This window comes from Rhinoderma darwinii, unplaced genomic scaffold, assembly GCF_050947455.1.
Source record: "Rhinoderma darwinii isolate aRhiDar2 unplaced genomic scaffold, aRhiDar2.hap1 Scaffold_536, whole genome shotgun sequence".
NCBI lineage: Eukaryota > Metazoa > Chordata > Amphibia > Anura > Rhinodermatidae > Rhinoderma > Rhinoderma darwinii.
In genome coordinates this window covers 227,300-243,407 of record NW_027464085.1, presented here as the reverse complement: position 1 = coordinate 243,407, position 16,108 = coordinate 227,300, and the positions used below count along the sequence as shown (strand labels likewise).

General features: G+C 48.0%; 25 non-coding genes across 25 annotated transcripts; all 25 read right to left on the bottom strand.

Moving 5' to 3' along the window:
* Positions 1 to 117: 117 nt before the first annotated feature.
* LOC142722861 (U1 spliceosomal RNA) lies at positions 118 to 281 on the bottom strand. Its single transcript, XR_012875147.1, has one exon. It is a non-coding gene; the product is annotated as a U1 spliceosomal RNA (small nuclear RNA).
* A 475-nt stretch (positions 282 to 756) lies between these two features.
* On the bottom strand, positions 757 to 920 carry LOC142722692 (U1 spliceosomal RNA). The gene has a single exon (XR_012874980.1). It is a non-coding gene; the product is annotated as a U1 spliceosomal RNA (small nuclear RNA).
* Positions 921 to 1,513: 593 nt separating this feature from the next.
* On the bottom strand, positions 1,514 to 1,677 carry LOC142722587 (U1 spliceosomal RNA). Its single transcript, XR_012874877.1, has one exon. It is a non-coding gene; the product is annotated as a U1 spliceosomal RNA (small nuclear RNA).
* A 467-nt stretch (positions 1,678 to 2,144) lies between these two features.
* Positions 2,145 to 2,308, bottom strand: LOC142722860 (U1 spliceosomal RNA). Its single transcript, XR_012875146.1, has one exon. It is a non-coding gene; the product is annotated as a U1 spliceosomal RNA (small nuclear RNA).
* A 475-nt stretch (positions 2,309 to 2,783) lies between these two features.
* Positions 2,784 to 2,947, bottom strand: LOC142722691 (U1 spliceosomal RNA). The gene has a single exon (XR_012874979.1). It is a non-coding gene; the product is annotated as a U1 spliceosomal RNA (small nuclear RNA).
* A 467-nt stretch (positions 2,948 to 3,414) lies between these two features.
* Positions 3,415 to 3,578, bottom strand: LOC142722859 (U1 spliceosomal RNA). The gene has a single exon (XR_012875145.1). It is a non-coding gene; the product is annotated as a U1 spliceosomal RNA (small nuclear RNA).
* A 475-nt stretch (positions 3,579 to 4,053) lies between these two features.
* Positions 4,054 to 4,217, bottom strand: LOC142722690 (U1 spliceosomal RNA). Its single transcript, XR_012874978.1, has one exon. It is a non-coding gene; the product is annotated as a U1 spliceosomal RNA (small nuclear RNA).
* A 467-nt stretch (positions 4,218 to 4,684) lies between these two features.
* Positions 4,685 to 4,848, bottom strand: LOC142722858 (U1 spliceosomal RNA). The gene has a single exon (XR_012875143.1). It is a non-coding gene; the product is annotated as a U1 spliceosomal RNA (small nuclear RNA).
* A 475-nt stretch (positions 4,849 to 5,323) lies between these two features.
* On the bottom strand, positions 5,324 to 5,487 carry LOC142722689 (U1 spliceosomal RNA). Its single transcript, XR_012874977.1, has one exon. It is a non-coding gene; the product is annotated as a U1 spliceosomal RNA (small nuclear RNA).
* Positions 5,488 to 5,954: 467 nt separating this feature from the next.
* Positions 5,955 to 6,118, bottom strand: LOC142722856 (U1 spliceosomal RNA). Its single transcript, XR_012875141.1, has one exon. It is a non-coding gene; the product is annotated as a U1 spliceosomal RNA (small nuclear RNA).
* Positions 6,119 to 6,593: 475 nt separating this feature from the next.
* LOC142722688 (U1 spliceosomal RNA) lies at positions 6,594 to 6,757 on the bottom strand. The gene has a single exon (XR_012874976.1). It is a non-coding gene; the product is annotated as a U1 spliceosomal RNA (small nuclear RNA).
* A 593-nt stretch (positions 6,758 to 7,350) lies between these two features.
* LOC142722574 (U1 spliceosomal RNA) lies at positions 7,351 to 7,514 on the bottom strand. The gene has a single exon (XR_012874865.1). It is a non-coding gene; the product is annotated as a U1 spliceosomal RNA (small nuclear RNA).
* A 467-nt stretch (positions 7,515 to 7,981) lies between these two features.
* Positions 7,982 to 8,145, bottom strand: LOC142722855 (U1 spliceosomal RNA). The gene has a single exon (XR_012875140.1). It is a non-coding gene; the product is annotated as a U1 spliceosomal RNA (small nuclear RNA).
* Positions 8,146 to 8,620: 475 nt separating this feature from the next.
* Positions 8,621 to 8,784, bottom strand: LOC142722686 (U1 spliceosomal RNA). Its single transcript, XR_012874975.1, has one exon. It is a non-coding gene; the product is annotated as a U1 spliceosomal RNA (small nuclear RNA).
* Positions 8,785 to 9,251: 467 nt separating this feature from the next.
* Positions 9,252 to 9,415, bottom strand: LOC142722854 (U1 spliceosomal RNA). Its single transcript, XR_012875139.1, has one exon. It is a non-coding gene; the product is annotated as a U1 spliceosomal RNA (small nuclear RNA).
* A 475-nt stretch (positions 9,416 to 9,890) lies between these two features.
* Positions 9,891 to 10,054, bottom strand: LOC142722684 (U1 spliceosomal RNA). The gene has a single exon (XR_012874973.1). It is a non-coding gene; the product is annotated as a U1 spliceosomal RNA (small nuclear RNA).
* Positions 10,055 to 10,647: 593 nt separating this feature from the next.
* LOC142722562 (U1 spliceosomal RNA) lies at positions 10,648 to 10,811 on the bottom strand. The gene has a single exon (XR_012874853.1). It is a non-coding gene; the product is annotated as a U1 spliceosomal RNA (small nuclear RNA).
* A 467-nt stretch (positions 10,812 to 11,278) lies between these two features.
* On the bottom strand, positions 11,279 to 11,442 carry LOC142722852 (U1 spliceosomal RNA). Its single transcript, XR_012875138.1, has one exon. It is a non-coding gene; the product is annotated as a U1 spliceosomal RNA (small nuclear RNA).
* Positions 11,443 to 11,917: 475 nt separating this feature from the next.
* On the bottom strand, positions 11,918 to 12,081 carry LOC142722683 (U1 spliceosomal RNA). The gene has a single exon (XR_012874972.1). It is a non-coding gene; the product is annotated as a U1 spliceosomal RNA (small nuclear RNA).
* A 467-nt stretch (positions 12,082 to 12,548) lies between these two features.
* Positions 12,549 to 12,712, bottom strand: LOC142722851 (U1 spliceosomal RNA). The gene has a single exon (XR_012875137.1). It is a non-coding gene; the product is annotated as a U1 spliceosomal RNA (small nuclear RNA).
* Positions 12,713 to 13,179: 467 nt separating this feature from the next.
* On the bottom strand, positions 13,180 to 13,343 carry LOC142722850 (U1 spliceosomal RNA). Its single transcript, XR_012875136.1, has one exon. It is a non-coding gene; the product is annotated as a U1 spliceosomal RNA (small nuclear RNA).
* A 467-nt stretch (positions 13,344 to 13,810) lies between these two features.
* Positions 13,811 to 13,974, bottom strand: LOC142722849 (U1 spliceosomal RNA). The gene has a single exon (XR_012875135.1). It is a non-coding gene; the product is annotated as a U1 spliceosomal RNA (small nuclear RNA).
* Positions 13,975 to 14,449: 475 nt separating this feature from the next.
* LOC142722682 (U1 spliceosomal RNA) lies at positions 14,450 to 14,613 on the bottom strand. The gene has a single exon (XR_012874971.1). It is a non-coding gene; the product is annotated as a U1 spliceosomal RNA (small nuclear RNA).
* A 475-nt stretch (positions 14,614 to 15,088) lies between these two features.
* LOC142722681 (U1 spliceosomal RNA) lies at positions 15,089 to 15,252 on the bottom strand. The gene has a single exon (XR_012874969.1). It is a non-coding gene; the product is annotated as a U1 spliceosomal RNA (small nuclear RNA).
* Positions 15,253 to 15,719: 467 nt separating this feature from the next.
* On the bottom strand, positions 15,720 to 15,883 carry LOC142722848 (U1 spliceosomal RNA). Its single transcript, XR_012875134.1, has one exon. It is a non-coding gene; the product is annotated as a U1 spliceosomal RNA (small nuclear RNA).
* Between the last annotated feature and the right edge of the window lie 225 nt (positions 15,884 to 16,108).

Below are 16,108 nucleotides of genomic sequence, written 5' to 3'. Positions count from 1 at the left end.
CCAATCCTCTTGGCCACCCAGAGGTCAATTGATGGCTGGCTCGCTCGATCTAGCAAGTATCTCTGACTAGTAATAGTCAGCATTGAATAATAAGCACTGTTTTTCACCAGAGTAAATCAGGGGAAAGCGCAAACGCAGTCCCCCACTACCACAAATTATGCAGTCGAGTTTCCCGCATTTGGGGAAATCGCAGGGGTCAGCACACCCGAAGTGCAATGGCTGAGCCTCACCCTGGGAGAACCACCTTAATGATCATGGTATCTCCCCTGCCAGGTAAGTATGAGTTGCATAGCGCCTGCCAGACAGGCTCCCCTCACAAGAGGCCCTACTAAGTCGCTGAGGATTTTTCCTGGTTTTTGGTCCGAAGCAGGCCAAAGATCACCTGTCTGCATCCACCTTTTTGGATTGAAAGCAGCTTTGTTAACAATCAGTGGTCAAATCACAAGCATACAGTATACCGTCAACCAGCCCAATCAATCAATATCTTTGACACAGGCTCAAAGTAGCACAACATAGTACAGCAAAGGCACAGGTCCTACACTTTACGTTACACTCTGCACTAACATTGAGATAAAGCATCACATAGGAAAGCCACAAAACCAAAGGCAGCTGATAAGGGAGAGAGGAGTATCCAATCCTCTTGGCCACCCAGAGGTCAATTGATGGCTGGCTCGCTCGATCGATCGATCTAGCAAGTATCTCTGACTAGTAATAGTCAGCATTGAATAATAAGCACTGTTTTTCACCAGAGTAAATCAGGGGAAAGCGCGAACGCAGTCCCCCACTACCACAAATTATGCAGTCGAGTTTCCCGCATTTGGGGAAATCGCAGGGGTCAGCACACCCGAAGTGCAATGGATGAGCCTCACCCTGGGAGAACCACCTTAGTGATCATGGTATCTCCCCTGCCAGGTAAGTATGAGTTGCATAGCGCCTGCCAGACAGGCTCCCCTCACAAGAGGCCCTACTAAGTCGCTGAGGATTTTTCCTGGTTTTTGGTCCGAAGCAGGCCAAAGATCACCTGTCTGGATCCAACTGCGCCAAAAAACGGATGCACCTCATTGTACGGAGCCAGGGGTGTGCAGGCACCCCAAATTCCATAAGACACAGGCTCAAGTCTAAGCACTTCCAAGATGCACAGCAACCAGGGTATTAGCATATGGGGCGGCGGCTTCTGGTCAGAGCATTGCCGTGCCGATGAAGCAGTCCCCACATTTGCATGCCGTCACCTGTGAGACAGAGAGGAAGGATAGGTTAGGTTAGGGAAAGGCTCGCCATGCCCTGACTTCTCGAAGCCCAGCAGAAAAAGAAACTTCACTGATCACACTGTTGTTCATCCACGAGGGGGAGACAAAGGCTGCGTATACAGCTAAATATAAAGAGATAATGTACCACATTTTGGATTGAAAAACAGCTTTGTTGACAATCGGTGGTTAAATCACAAGCATACAAGTACCTCTGACTAGTAACAGTCAGCATTGAATAATAAGCACTGTTTTTCACCAGAGTAAATCAGGGGAAAGCGCGAACGCAGTCCCCCACTACCACAAATTATGCAGTCGAGTTTCCCGCATTTGGGGAAATCGCAGGGGTCAGCACACCCGAAGTGCAATGGATGAGCCTCACCCTGGGAGAACCACCTTAATGATCATGGTATCTCCCCTGCCAGGTAAGTATGAGTTGCATAGCGCCTGCCAGACAGGCTCCCCTCACAAGAGGCCCTACTAAGTCGCTGAGGATTTTTCCTGGTTTTTGGTCCGAAGCAGGCCAAAGATCACCTGTCTGCATCCACCTTTTTGGATTGAAAGCAGCTTTGTTAACAATCAGTGGTCAAATCACAAGCATACAGTATACCGTCAACCAGCCCAATCAATCAATATCTTTGACACAGGCTCAAAGTAGCACAACATAGTACAGCAAAGGCACAGGTCCTACACTTTACGTTACACTCTGCACTAACATTGAGATAAAGCATCACATAGGAAAGCCACAAAACCAAAGGCAGCTGATAAGGGAGAGAGGAGTATCCAATCCTCTTGGCCACCCAGAGGTCAATTGATGGCTGGCTCGCTCGATCTAGCAAGTATCTCTGACTAGTAATAGTCAGCATTGAATAATAAGCACTGTTTTTCACCAGAGTAAATCAGGGGAAAGCGCAAACGCAGTCCCCCACTACCACAAATTATGCAGTCGAGTTTCCCGCATTTGGGGAAATCGCAGGGGTCAGCACACCCGAAGTGCAATGGCTGAGCCTCACCCTGGGAGAACCACCTTAATGATCATGGTATCTCCCCTGCCAGGTAAGTATGAGTTGCATAGCGCCTGCCAGACAGGCTCCCCTCACAAGAGGCCCTACTAAGTCGCTGAGGATTTTTCCTGGTTTTTGGTCCGAAGCAGGCCAAAGATCACCTGTCTGCATCCACCTTTTTGGATTGAAAGCAGCTTTGTTAACAATCAGTGGTCAAATCACAAGCATACAGTATACCGTCAACCAGCCCAATCAATCAATATCTTTGACACAGGCTCAAAGTAGCACAACATAGTACAGCAAAGGCACAGGTCCTACACTTTACGTTACACTCTGCACTAACATTGAGATAAAGCATCACATAGGAAAGCCACAAAACCAAAGGCAGCTGATAAGGGAGAGAGGAGTATCCAATCCTCTTGGCCACCCAGAGGTCAATTGATGGCTGGCTCGCTCGATCGATCGATCTAGCAAGTATCTCTGACTAGTAATAGTCAGCATTGAATAATAAGCACTGTTTTTCACCAGAGTAAATCAGGGGAAAGCGCGAACGCAGTCCCCCACTACCACAAATTATGCAGTCGAGTTTCCCGCATTTGGGGAAATCGCAGGGGTCAGCACACCCGAAGTGCAATGGATGAGCCTCACCCTGGGAGAACCACCTTAGTGATCATGGTATCTCCCCTGCCAGGTAAGTATGAGTTGCATAGCGCCTGCCAGACAGGCTCCCCTCACAAGAGGCCCTACTAAGTCGCTGAGGATTTTTCCTGGTTTTTGGTCCGAAGCAGGCCAAAGATCACCTGTCTGCATCCACCTTTTTGGATTGAAAGCAGCTTTGTTAACAATCAGTGGTCAAATCACAAGCATACAGTATACCGTCAACCAGCCCAATCAATCAATATCTTTGACACAGGCTCAAAGTAGCACAACATAGTACAGCAAAGGCACAGGTCCTACACTTTACGTTACACTCTGCACTAACATTGAGATAAAGCATCACATAGGAAAGCCACAAAACCAAAGGCAGCTGATAAGGGAGAGAGGAGTATCCAATCCTCTTGGCCACCCAGAGGTCAATTGATGGCTGGCTCGCTCGATCTAGCAAGTATCTCTGACTAGTAATAGTCAGCATTGAATAATAAGCACTGTTTTTCACCAGAGTAAATCAGGGGAAAGCGCAAACGCAGTCCCCCACTACCACAAATTATGCAGTCGAGTTTCCCGCATTTGGGGAAATCGCAGGGGTCAGCACACCCGAAGTGCAATGGCTGAGCCTCACCCTGGGAGAACCACCTTAATGATCATGGTATCTCCCCTGCCAGGTAAGTATGAGTTGCATAGCGCCTGCCAGACAGGCTCCCCTCACAAGAGGCCCTACTAAGTCGCTGAGGATTTTTCCTGGTTTTTGGTCCGAAGCAGGCCAAAGATCACCTGTCTGCATCCACCTTTTTGGATTGAAAGCAGCTTTGTTAACAATCAGTGGTCAAATCACAAGCATACAGTATACCGTCAACCAGCCCAATCAATCAATATCTTTGACACAGGCTCAAAGTAGCACAACATAGTACAGCAAAGGCACAGGTCCTACACTTTACGTTACACTCTGCACTAACATTGAGATAAAGCATCACATAGGAAAGCCACAAAACCAAAGGCAGCTGATAAGGGAGAGAGGAGTATCCAATCCTCTTGGCCACCCAGAGGTCAATTGATGGCTGGCTCGCTCGATCGATCGATCTAGCAAGTATCTCTGACTAGTAATAGTCAGCATTGAATAATAAGCACTGTTTTTCACCAGAGTAAATCAGGGGAAAGCGCGAACGCAGTCCCCCACTACCACAAATTATGCAGTCGAGTTTCCCGCATTTGGGGAAATCGCAGGGGTCAGCACACCCGAAGTGCAATGGATGAGCCTCACCCTGGGAGAACCACCTTAGTGATCATGGTATCTCCCCTGCCAGGTAAGTATGAGTTGCATAGCGCCTGCCAGACAGGCTCCCCTCACAAGAGGCCCTACTAAGTCGCTGAGGATTTTTCCTGGTTTTTGGTCCGAAGCAGGCCAAAGATCACCTGTCTGCATCCACCTTTTTGGATTGAAAGCAGCTTTGTTAACAATCAGTGGTCAAATCACAAGCATACAGTATACCGTCAACCAGCCCAATCAATCAATATCTTTGACACAGGCTCAAAGTAGCACAACATAGTACAGCAAAGGCACAGGTCCTACACTTTACGTTACACTCTGCACTAACATTGAGATAAAGCATCACATAGGAAAGCCACAAAACCAAAGGCAGCTGATAAGGGAGAGAGGAGTATCCAATCCTCTTGGCCACCCAGAGGTCAATTGATGGCTGGCTCGCTCGATCTAGCAAGTATCTCTGACTAGTAATAGTCAGCATTGAATAATAAGCACTGTTTTTCACCAGAGTAAATCAGGGGAAAGCGCAAACGCAGTCCCCCACTACCACAAATTATGCAGTCGAGTTTCCCGCATTTGGGGAAATCGCAGGGGTCAGCACACCCGAAGTGCAATGGCTGAGCCTCACCCTGGGAGAACCACCTTAATGATCATGGTATCTCCCCTGCCAGGTAAGTATGAGTTGCATAGCGCCTGCCAGACAGGCTCCCCTCACAAGAGGCCCTACTAAGTCGCTGAGGATTTTTCCTGGTTTTTGGTCCGAAGCAGGCCAAAGATCACCTGTCTGCATCCACCTTTTTGGATTGAAAGCAGCTTTGTTAACAATCAGTGGTCAAATCACAAGCATACAGTATACCGTCAACCAGCCCAATCAATCAATATCTTTGACACAGGCTCAAAGTAGCACAACATAGTACAGCAAAGGCACAGGTCCTACACTTTACGTTACACTCTGCACTAACATTGAGATAAAGCATCACATAGGAAAGCCACAAAACCAAAGGCAGCTGATAAGGGAGAGAGGAGTATCCAATCCTCTTGGCCACCCAGAGGTCAATTGATGGCTGGCTCGCTCGATCGATCGATCTAGCAAGTATCTCTGACTAGTAATAGTCAGCATTGAATAATAAGCACTGTTTTTCACCAGAGTAAATCAGGGGAAAGCGCGAACGCAGTCCCCCACTACCACAAATTATGCAGTCGAGTTTCCCGCATTTGGGGAAATCGCAGGGGTCAGCACACCCGAAGTGCAATGGATGAGCCTCACCCTGGGAGAACCACCTTAGTGATCATGGTATCTCCCCTGCCAGGTAAGTATGAGTTGCATAGCGCCTGCCAGACAGGCTCCCCTCACAAGAGGCCCTACTAAGTCGCTGAGGATTTTTCCTGGTTTTTGGTCCGAAGCAGGCCAAAGATCACCTGTCTGCATCCACCTTTTTGGATTGAAAGCAGCTTTGTTAACAATCAGTGGTCAAATCACAAGCATACAGTATACCGTCAACCAGCCCAATCAATCAATATCTTTGACACAGGCTCAAAGTAGCACAACATAGTACAGCAAAGGCACAGGTCCTACACTTTACGTTACACTCTGCACTAACATTGAGATAAAGCATCACATAGGAAAGCCACAAAACCAAAGGCAGCTGATAAGGGAGAGAGGAGTATCCAATCCTCTTGGCCACCCAGAGGTCAATTGATGGCTGGCTCGCTCGATCTAGCAAGTATCTCTGACTAGTAATAGTCAGCATTGAATAATAAGCACTGTTTTTCACCAGAGTAAATCAGGGGAAAGCGCAAACGCAGTCCCCCACTACCACAAATTATGCAGTCGAGTTTCCCGCATTTGGGGAAATCGCAGGGGTCAGCACACCCGAAGTGCAATGGCTGAGCCTCACCCTGGGAGAACCACCTTAATGATCATGGTATCTCCCCTGCCAGGTAAGTATGAGTTGCATAGCGCCTGCCAGACAGGCTCCCCTCACAAGAGGCCCTACTAAGTCGCTGAGGATTTTTCCTGGTTTTTGGTCCGAAGCAGGCCAAAGATCACCTGTCTGCATCCACCTTTTTGGATTGAAAGCAGCTTTGTTAACAATCAGTGGTCAAATCACAAGCATACAGTATACCGTCAACCAGCCCAATCAATCAATATCTTTGACACAGGCTCAAAGTAGCACAACATAGTACAGCAAAGGCACAGGTCCTACACTTTACGTTACACTCTGCACTAACATTGAGATAAAGCATCACATAGGAAAGCCACAAAACCAAAGGCAGCTGATAAGGGAGAGAGGAGTATCCAATCCTCTTGGCCACCCAGAGGTCAATTGATGGCTGGCTCGCTCGATCGATCGATCTAGCAAGTATCTCTGACTAGTAATAGTCAGCATTGAATAATAAGCACTGTTTTTCACCAGAGTAAATCAGGGGAAAGCGCGAACGCAGTCCCCCACTACCACAAATTATGCAGTCGAGTTTCCCGCATTTGGGGAAATCGCAGGGGTCAGCACACCCGAAGTGCAATGGATGAGCCTCACCCTGGGAGAACCACCTTAGTGATCATGGTATCTCCCCTGCCAGGTAAGTATGAGTTGCATAGCGCCTGCCAGACAGGCTCCCCTCACAAGAGGCCCTACTAAGTCGCTGAGGATTTTTCCTGGTTTTTGGTCCGAAGCAGGCCAAAGATCACCTGTCTGGATCCAACTGCGCCAAAAAACGGATGCACCTCATTGTACGGAGCCAGGGGTGTGCAGGCACCCCAAATTCCATAAGACACAGGCTCAAGTCTAAGCACTTCCAAGATGCACAGCAACCAGGGTATTAGCATATGGGGCGGCGGCTTCTGGTCAGAGCATTGCCGTGCCGATGAAGCAGTCCCCACATTTGCATGCCGTCACCTGTGAGACAGAGAGGAAGGATAGGTTAGGTTAGGGAAAGGCTCGCCATGCCCTGACTTCTCGAAGCCCAGCAGAAAAAGAAACTTCACTGATCACACTGTTGTTCATCCACGAGGGGGAGACAAAGGCTGCGTATACAGCTAAATATAAAGAGATAATGTACCACATTTTGGATTGAAAAACAGCTTTGTTGACAATCGGTGGTTAAATCACAAGCATACAAGTACCTCTGACTAGTAACAGTCAGCATTGAATAATAAGCACTGTTTTTCACCAGAGTAAATCAGGGGAAAGCGCGAACGCAGTCCCCCACTACCACAAATTATGCAGTCGAGTTTCCCGCATTTGGGGAAATCGCAGGGGTCAGCACACCCGAAGTGCAATGGATGAGCCTCACCCTGGGAGAACCACCTTAATGATCATGGTATCTCCCCTGCCAGGTAAGTATGAGTTGCATAGCGCCTGCCAGACAGGCTCCCCTCACAAGAGGCCCTACTAAGTCGCTGAGGATTTTTCCTGGTTTTTGGTCCGAAGCAGGCCAAAGATCACCTGTCTGCATCCACCTTTTTGGATTGAAAGCAGCTTTGTTAACAATCAGTGGTCAAATCACAAGCATACAGTATACCGTCAACCAGCCCAATCAATCAATATCTTTGACACAGGCTCAAAGTAGCACAACATAGTACAGCAAAGGCACAGGTCCTACACTTTACGTTACACTCTGCACTAACATTGAGATAAAGCATCACATAGGAAAGCCACAAAACCAAAGGCAGCTGATAAGGGAGAGAGGAGTATCCAATCCTCTTGGCCACCCAGAGGTCAATTGATGGCTGGCTCGCTCGATCTAGCAAGTATCTCTGACTAGTAATAGTCAGCATTGAATAATAAGCACTGTTTTTCACCAGAGTAAATCAGGGGAAAGCGCAAACGCAGTCCCCCACTACCACAAATTATGCAGTCGAGTTTCCCGCATTTGGGGAAATCGCAGGGGTCAGCACACCCGAAGTGCAATGGCTGAGCCTCACCCTGGGAGAACCACCTTAATGATCATGGTATCTCCCCTGCCAGGTAAGTATGAGTTGCATAGCGCCTGCCAGACAGGCTCCCCTCACAAGAGGCCCTACTAAGTCGCTGAGGATTTTTCCTGGTTTTTGGTCCGAAGCAGGCCAAAGATCACCTGTCTGCATCCACCTTTTTGGATTGAAAGCAGCTTTGTTAACAATCAGTGGTCAAATCACAAGCATACAGTATACCGTCAACCAGCCCAATCAATCAATATCTTTGACACAGGCTCAAAGTAGCACAACATAGTACAGCAAAGGCACAGGTCCTACACTTTACGTTACACTCTGCACTAACATTGAGATAAAGCATCACATAGGAAAGCCACAAAACCAAAGGCAGCTGATAAGGGAGAGAGGAGTATCCAATCCTCTTGGCCACCCAGAGGTCAATTGATGGCTGGCTCGCTCGATCGATCGATCTAGCAAGTATCTCTGACTAGTAATAGTCAGCATTGAATAATAAGCACTGTTTTTCACCAGAGTAAATCAGGGGAAAGCGCGAACGCAGTCCCCCACTACCACAAATTATGCAGTCGAGTTTCCCGCATTTGGGGAAATCGCAGGGGTCAGCACACCCGAAGTGCAATGGATGAGCCTCACCCTGGGAGAACCACCTTAGTGATCATGGTATCTCCCCTGCCAGGTAAGTATGAGTTGCATAGCGCCTGCCAGACAGGCTCCCCTCACAAGAGGCCCTACTAAGTCGCTGAGGATTTTTCCTGGTTTTTGGTCCGAAGCAGGCCAAAGATCACCTGTCTGCATCCACCTTTTTGGATTGAAAGCAGCTTTGTTAACAATCAGTGGTCAAATCACAAGCATACAGTATACCGTCAACCAGCCCAATCAATCAATATCTTTGACACAGGCTCAAAGTAGCACAACATAGTACAGCAAAGGCACAGGTCCTACACTTTACGTTACACTCTGCACTAACATTGAGATAAAGCATCACATAGGAAAGCCACAAAACCAAAGGCAGCTGATAAGGGAGAGAGGAGTATCCAATCCTCTTGGCCACCCAGAGGTCAATTGATGGCTGGCTCGCTCGATCTAGCAAGTATCTCTGACTAGTAATAGTCAGCATTGAATAATAAGCACTGTTTTTCACCAGAGTAAATCAGGGGAAAGCGCAAACGCAGTCCCCCACTACCACAAATTATGCAGTCGAGTTTCCCGCATTTGGGGAAATCGCAGGGGTCAGCACACCCGAAGTGCAATGGCTGAGCCTCACCCTGGGAGAACCACCTTAATGATCATGGTATCTCCCCTGCCAGGTAAGTATGAGTTGCATAGCGCCTGCCAGACAGGCTCCCCTCACAAGAGGCCCTACTAAGTCGCTGAGGATTTTTCCTGGTTTTTGGTCCGAAGCAGGCCAAAGATCACCTGTCTGCATCCACCTTTTTGGATTGAAAGCAGCTTTGTTAACAATCAGTGGTCAAATCACAAGCATACAGTATACCGTCAACCAGCCCAATCAATCAATATCTTTGACACAGGCTCAAAGTAGCACAACATAGTACAGCAAAGGCACAGGTCCTACACTTTACGTTACACTCTGCACTAACATTGAGATAAAGCATCACATAGGAAAGCCACAAAACCAAAGGCAGCTGATAAGGGAGAGAGGAGTATCCAATCCTCTTGGCCACCCAGAGGTCAATTGATGGCTGGCTCGCTCGATCGATCGATCTAGCAAGTATCTCTGACTAGTAATAGTCAGCATTGAATAATAAGCACTGTTTTTCACCAGAGTAAATCAGGGGAAAGCGCGAACGCAGTCCCCCACTACCACAAATTATGCAGTCGAGTTTCCCGCATTTGGGGAAATCGCAGGGGTCAGCACACCCGAAGTGCAATGGATGAGCCTCACCCTGGGAGAACCACCTTAGTGATCATGGTATCTCCCCTGCCAGGTAAGTATGAGTTGCATAGCGCCTGCCAGACAGGCTCCCCTCACAAGAGGCCCTACTAAGTCGCTGAGGATTTTTCCTGGTTTTTGGTCCGAAGCAGGCCAAAGATCACCTGTCTGGATCCAACTGCGCCAAAAAACGGATGCACCTCATTGTACGGAGCCAGGGGTGTGCAGGCACCCCAAATTCCATAAGACACAGGCTCAAGTCTAAGCACTTCCAAGATGCACAGCAACCAGGGTATTAGCATATGGGGCGGCGGCTTCTGGTCAGAGCATTGCTGTGCCGATGAAGCAGTCCCCACATTTGCATGCCGTCACCTGTGAGACAGAGAGGAAGGATAGGTTAGGTTAGGGAAAGGCTCGCCATGCCCTGACTTCTCGAAGCCCAGCAGAAAAAGAAACTTCACTGATCACACTGTTGTTCATCCACGAGGGGGAGACAAAGGCTGCGTATACAGCTAAATATAAAGAGATAATGTACCACATTTTGGATTGAAAAACAGCTTTGTTGACAATCGGTGGTTAAATCACAAGCATACAAGTACCTCTGACTAGTAACAGTCAGCATTGAATAATAAGCACTGTTTTTCACCAGAGTAAATCAGGGGAAAGCGCGAACGCAGTCCCCCACTACCACAAATTATGCAGTCGAGTTTCCCGCATTTGGGGAAATCGCAGGGGTCAGCACACCCGAAGTGCAATGGATGAGCCTCACCCTGGGAGAACCACCTTAATGATCATGGTATCTCCCCTGCCAGGTAAGTATGAGTTGCATAGCGCCTGCCAGACAGGCTCCCCTCACAAGAGGCCCTACTAAGTCGCTGAGGATTTTTCCTGGTTTTTGGTCCGAAGCAGGCCAAAGATCACCTGTCTGCATCCACCTTTTTGGATTGAAAGCAGCTTTGTTAACAATCAGTGGTCAAATCACAAGCATACAGTATACCGTCAACCAGCCCAATCAATCAATATCTTTGACACAGGCTCAAAGTAGCACAACATAGTACAGCAAAGGCACAGGTCCTACACTTTACGTTACACTCTGCACTAACATTGAGATAAAGCATCACATAGGAAAGCCACAAAACCAAAGGCAGCTGATAAGGGAGAGAGGAGTATCCAATCCTCTTGGCCACCCAGAGGTCAATTGATGGCTGGCTCGCTCGATCTAGCAAGTATCTCTGACTAGTAATAGTCAGCATTGAATAATAAGCACTGTTTTTCACCAGAGTAAATCAGGGGAAAGCGCAAACGCAGTCCCCCACTACCACAAATTATGCAGTCGAGTTTCCCGCATTTGGGGAAATCGCAGGGGTCAGCACACCCGAAGTGCAATGGCTGAGCCTCACCCTGGGAGAACCACCTTAATGATCATGGTATCTCCCCTGCCAGGTAAGTATGAGTTGCATAGCGCCTGCCAGACAGGCTCCCCTCACAAGAGGCCCTACTAAGTCGCTGAGGATTTTTCCTGGTTTTTGGTCCGAAGCAGGCCAAAGATCACCTGTCTGCATCCACCTTTTTGGATTGAAAGCAGCTTTGTTAACAATCAGTGGTCAAATCACAAGCATACAGTATACCGTCAACCAGCCCAATCAATCAATATCTTTGACACAGGCTCAAAGTAGCACAACATAGTACAGCAAAGGCACAGGTCCTACACTTTACGTTACACTCTGCACTAACATTGAGATAAAGCATCACATAGGAAAGCCACAAAACCAAAGGCAGCTGATAAGGGAGAGAGGAGTATCCAATCCTCTTGGCCACCCAGAGGTCAATTGATGGCTGGCTCGCTCGATCGATCGATCTAGCAAGTATCTCTGACTAGTAATAGTCAGCATTGAATAATAAGCACTGTTTTTCACCAGAGTAAATCAGGGGAAAGCGCGAACGCAGTCCCCCACTACCACAAATTATGCAGTCGAGTTTCCCGCATTTGGGGAAATCGCAGGGGTCAGCACACCCGAAGTGCAATGGATGAGCCTCACCCTGGGAGAACCACCTTAGTGATCATGGTATCTCCCCTGCCAGGTAAGTATGAGTTGCATAGCGCCTGCCAGACAGGCTCCCCTCACAAGAGGCCCTACTAAGTCGCTGAGGATTTTTCCTGGTTTTTGGTCCGAAGCAGGCCAAAGATCACCTGTCTGCATCCACCTTTTTGGATTGAAAGCAGCTTTGTTAACAATCAGTGGTCAAATCACAAGCATACAGTATACCGTCAACCAGCCCAATCAATCAATATCTTTGACACAGGCTCAAAGTAGCACAACATAGTACAGCAAAGGCACAGGTCCTACACTTTACGTTACACTCTGCACTAACATTGAGATAAAGCATCACATAGGAAAGCCACAAAACCAAAGGCAGCTGATAAGGGAGAGAGGAGTATCCAATCCTCTTGGCCACCCAGAGGTCAATTGATGGCTGGCTCGCTCGATCTAGCAAGTATCTCTGACTAGTAATAGTCAGCATTGAATAATAAGCACTGTTTTTCACCAGAGTAAATCAGGGGAAAGCGCAAACGCAGTCCCCCACTACCACAAATTATGCAGTCGAGTTTCCCGCATTTGGGGAAATCGCAGGGGTCAGCACACCCGAAGTGCAATGGCTGAGCCTCACCCTGGGAGAACCACCTTAATGATCATGGTATCTCCCCTGCCAGGTAAGTATGAGTTGCATAGCGCCTGCCAGACAGGCTCCCCTCACAAGAGGCCCTACTAAGTCGCTGAGGATTTTTCCTGGTTTTTGGTCCGAAGCAGGCCAAAGATCACCTGTCTGCATCCACCTTTTTGGATTGAAAGCAGCTTTGTTAACAATCAGTGGTCAAATCACAAGCATACAGTATACCGTCAACCAGCCCAATCAATCAATATCTTTGACACAGGCTCAAAGTAGCACAACATAGTACAGCAAAGGCACAGGTCCTACACTTTACGTTACACTCTGCACTAACATTGAGATAAAGCATCACATAGGAAAGCCACAAAACCAAAGGCAGCTGATAAGGGAGAGAGGAGTATCCAATCCTCTTGGCCACCCAGAGGTCAATTGATGGCTGGCTCGCTCGATCTAGCAAGTATCTCTGACTAGTAATAGTCAGCATTGAATAATAAGCACTGTTTTTCACCAGAGTAAATCAGGGGAAAGCGCAAACGCAGTCCCCCACTACCACAAATTATGCAGTCGAGTTTCCCGCATTTGGGGAAATCGCAGGGGTCAGCACACCCGAAGTGCAATGGCTGAGCCTCACCCTGGGAGAACCACCTTAATGATCATGGTATCTCCCCTGCCAGGTAAGTATGAGTTGCATAGCGCCTGCCAGACAGGCTCCCCTCACAAGAGGCCCTACTAAGTCGCTGAGGATTTTTCCTGGTTTTTGGTCCGAAGCAGGCCAAAGATCACCTGTCTGCATCCACCTTTTTGGATTGAAAGCAGCTTTGTTAACAATCAGTGGTCAAATCACAAGCATACAGTATACCGTCAACCAGCCCAATCAATCAATATCTTTGACACAGGCTCAAAGTAGCACAACATAGTACAGCAAAGGCACAGGTCCTACACTTTACGTTACACTCTGCACTAACATTGAGATAAAGCATCACATAGGAAAGCCACAAAACCAAAGGCAGCTGATAAGGGAGAGAGGAGTATCCAATCCTCTTGGCCACCCAGAGGTCAATTGATGGCTGGCTCGCTCGATCTAGCAAGTATCTCTGACTAGTAATAGTCAGCATTGAATAATAAGCACTGTTTTTCACCAGAGTAAATCAGGGGAAAGCGCAAACGCAGTCCCCCACTACCACAAATTATGCAGTCGAGTTTCCCGCATTTGGGGAAATCGCAGGGGTCAGCACACCCGAAGTGCAATGGCTGAGCCTCACCCTGGGAGAACCACCTTAATGATCATGGTATCTCCCCTGCCAGGTAAGTATGAGTTGCATAGCGCCTGCCAGACAGGCTCCCCTCACAAGAGGCCCTACTAAGTCGCTGAGGATTTTTCCTGGTTTTTGGTCCGAAGCAGGCCAAAGATCACCTGTCTGCATCCACCTTTTTGGATTGAAAGCAGCTTTGTTAACAATCAGTGGTCAAATCACAAGCATACAGTATACCGTCAACCAGCCCAATCAATCAATATCTTTGACACAGGCTCAAAGTAGCACAACATAGTACAGCAAAGGCACAGGTCCTACACTTTACGTTACACTCTGCACTAACATTGAGATAAAGCATCACATAGGAAAGCCACAAAACCAAAGGCAGCTGATAAGGGAGAGAGGAGTATCCAATCCTCTTGGCCACCCAGAGGTCAATTGATGGCTGGCTCGCTCGATCGATCGATCTAGCAAGTATCTCTGACTAGTAATAGTCAGCATTGAATAATAAGCACTGTTTTTCACCAGAGTAAATCAGGGGAAAGCGCGAACGCAGTCCCCCACTACCACAAATTATGCAGTCGAGTTTCCCGCATTTGGGGAAATCGCAGGGGTCAGCACACCCGAAGTGCAATGGATGAGCCTCACCCTGGGAGAACCACCTTAGTGATCATGGTATCTCCCCTGCCAGGTAAGTATGAGTTGCATAGCGCCTGCCAGACAGGCTCCCCTCACAAGAGGCCCTACTAAGTCGCTGAGGATTTTTCCTGGTTTTTGGTCCGAAGCAGGCCAAAGATCACCTGTCTGCATCCACCTTTTTGGATTGAAAGCAGCTTTGTTAACAATCAGTGGTCAAATCACAAGCATACAGTATACCGTCAACCAGCCCAATCAATCAATATCTTTGACACAGGCTCAAAGTAGCACAACATAGTACAGCAAAGGCACAGGTCCTACACTTTACGTTACACTCTGCACTAACATTGAGATAAAGCATCACATAGGAAAGCCACAAAACCAAAGGCAGCTGATAAGGGAGAGAGGAGTATCCAATCCTCTTGGCCACCCAGAGGTCAATTGATGGCTGGCTCGCTCGATCGATCGATCTAGCAAGTATCTCTGACTAGTAATAGTCAGCATTGAATAATAAGCACTGTTTTTCACCAGAGTAAATCAGGGGAAAGCGCGAACGCAGTCCCCCACTACCACAAATTATGCAGTCGAGTTTCCCGCATTTGGGGAAATCGCAGGGGTCAGCACACCCGAAGTGCAATGGATGAGCCTCACCCTGGGAGAACCACCTTAGTGATCATGGTATCTCCCCTGCCAGGTAAGTATGAGTTGCATAGCGCCTGCCAGACAGGCTCCCCTCACAAGAGGCCCTACTAAGTCGCTGAGGATTTTTCCTGGTTTTTGGTCCGAAGCAGGCCAAAGATCACCTGTCTGCATCCACCTTTTTGGATTGAAAGCAGCTTTGTTAACAATCAGTGGTCAAATCACAAGCATACAGTATACCGTCAACCAGCCCAATCAATCAATATCTTTGACACAGGCTCAAAGTAGCACAACATAGTACAGCAAAGGCACAGGTCCTACACTTTACGTTACACTCTGCACTAACATTGAGATAAAGCATCACATAGGAAAGCCACAAAACCAAAGGCAGCTGATAAGGGAGAGAGGAGTATCCAATCCTCTTGGCCACCCAGAGGTCAATTGATGGCTGGCTCGCTCGATCTAGCAAGTATCTCTGACTAGTAATAGTCAGCATTGAATAATAAGCACTGTTTTTCACCAGAGTAAATCAGGGGAAAGCGCAAACGCAGTCCCCCACTACCACAAATTATGCAGTCGAGTTTCCCGCATTTGGGGAAATCGCAGGGGTCAGCACACCCGAAGTGCAATGGCTGAGCCTCACCCTGGGAGAACCACCTTAATGATCATGGTATCTCCCCTGCCAGGTAAGTATGAGTTGCATAGCGCCTGCCAGACAGGCTCCCCTCACAAGAGGCCCTACTAAGTCGCTGAGGATTTTTCCTGGTTTTTGGTCCGAAGCAGGCCAAAGATCACCTGTCTGCATCCACCTTTTTGGATTGAAAGCAGCTTTGTTAACAATCAGTGGTCAAATCACAAGCATACAGTATACCGTCAACCAGCCCAATCAATCAATATCTTTGACACAGGCTCAAAGTAG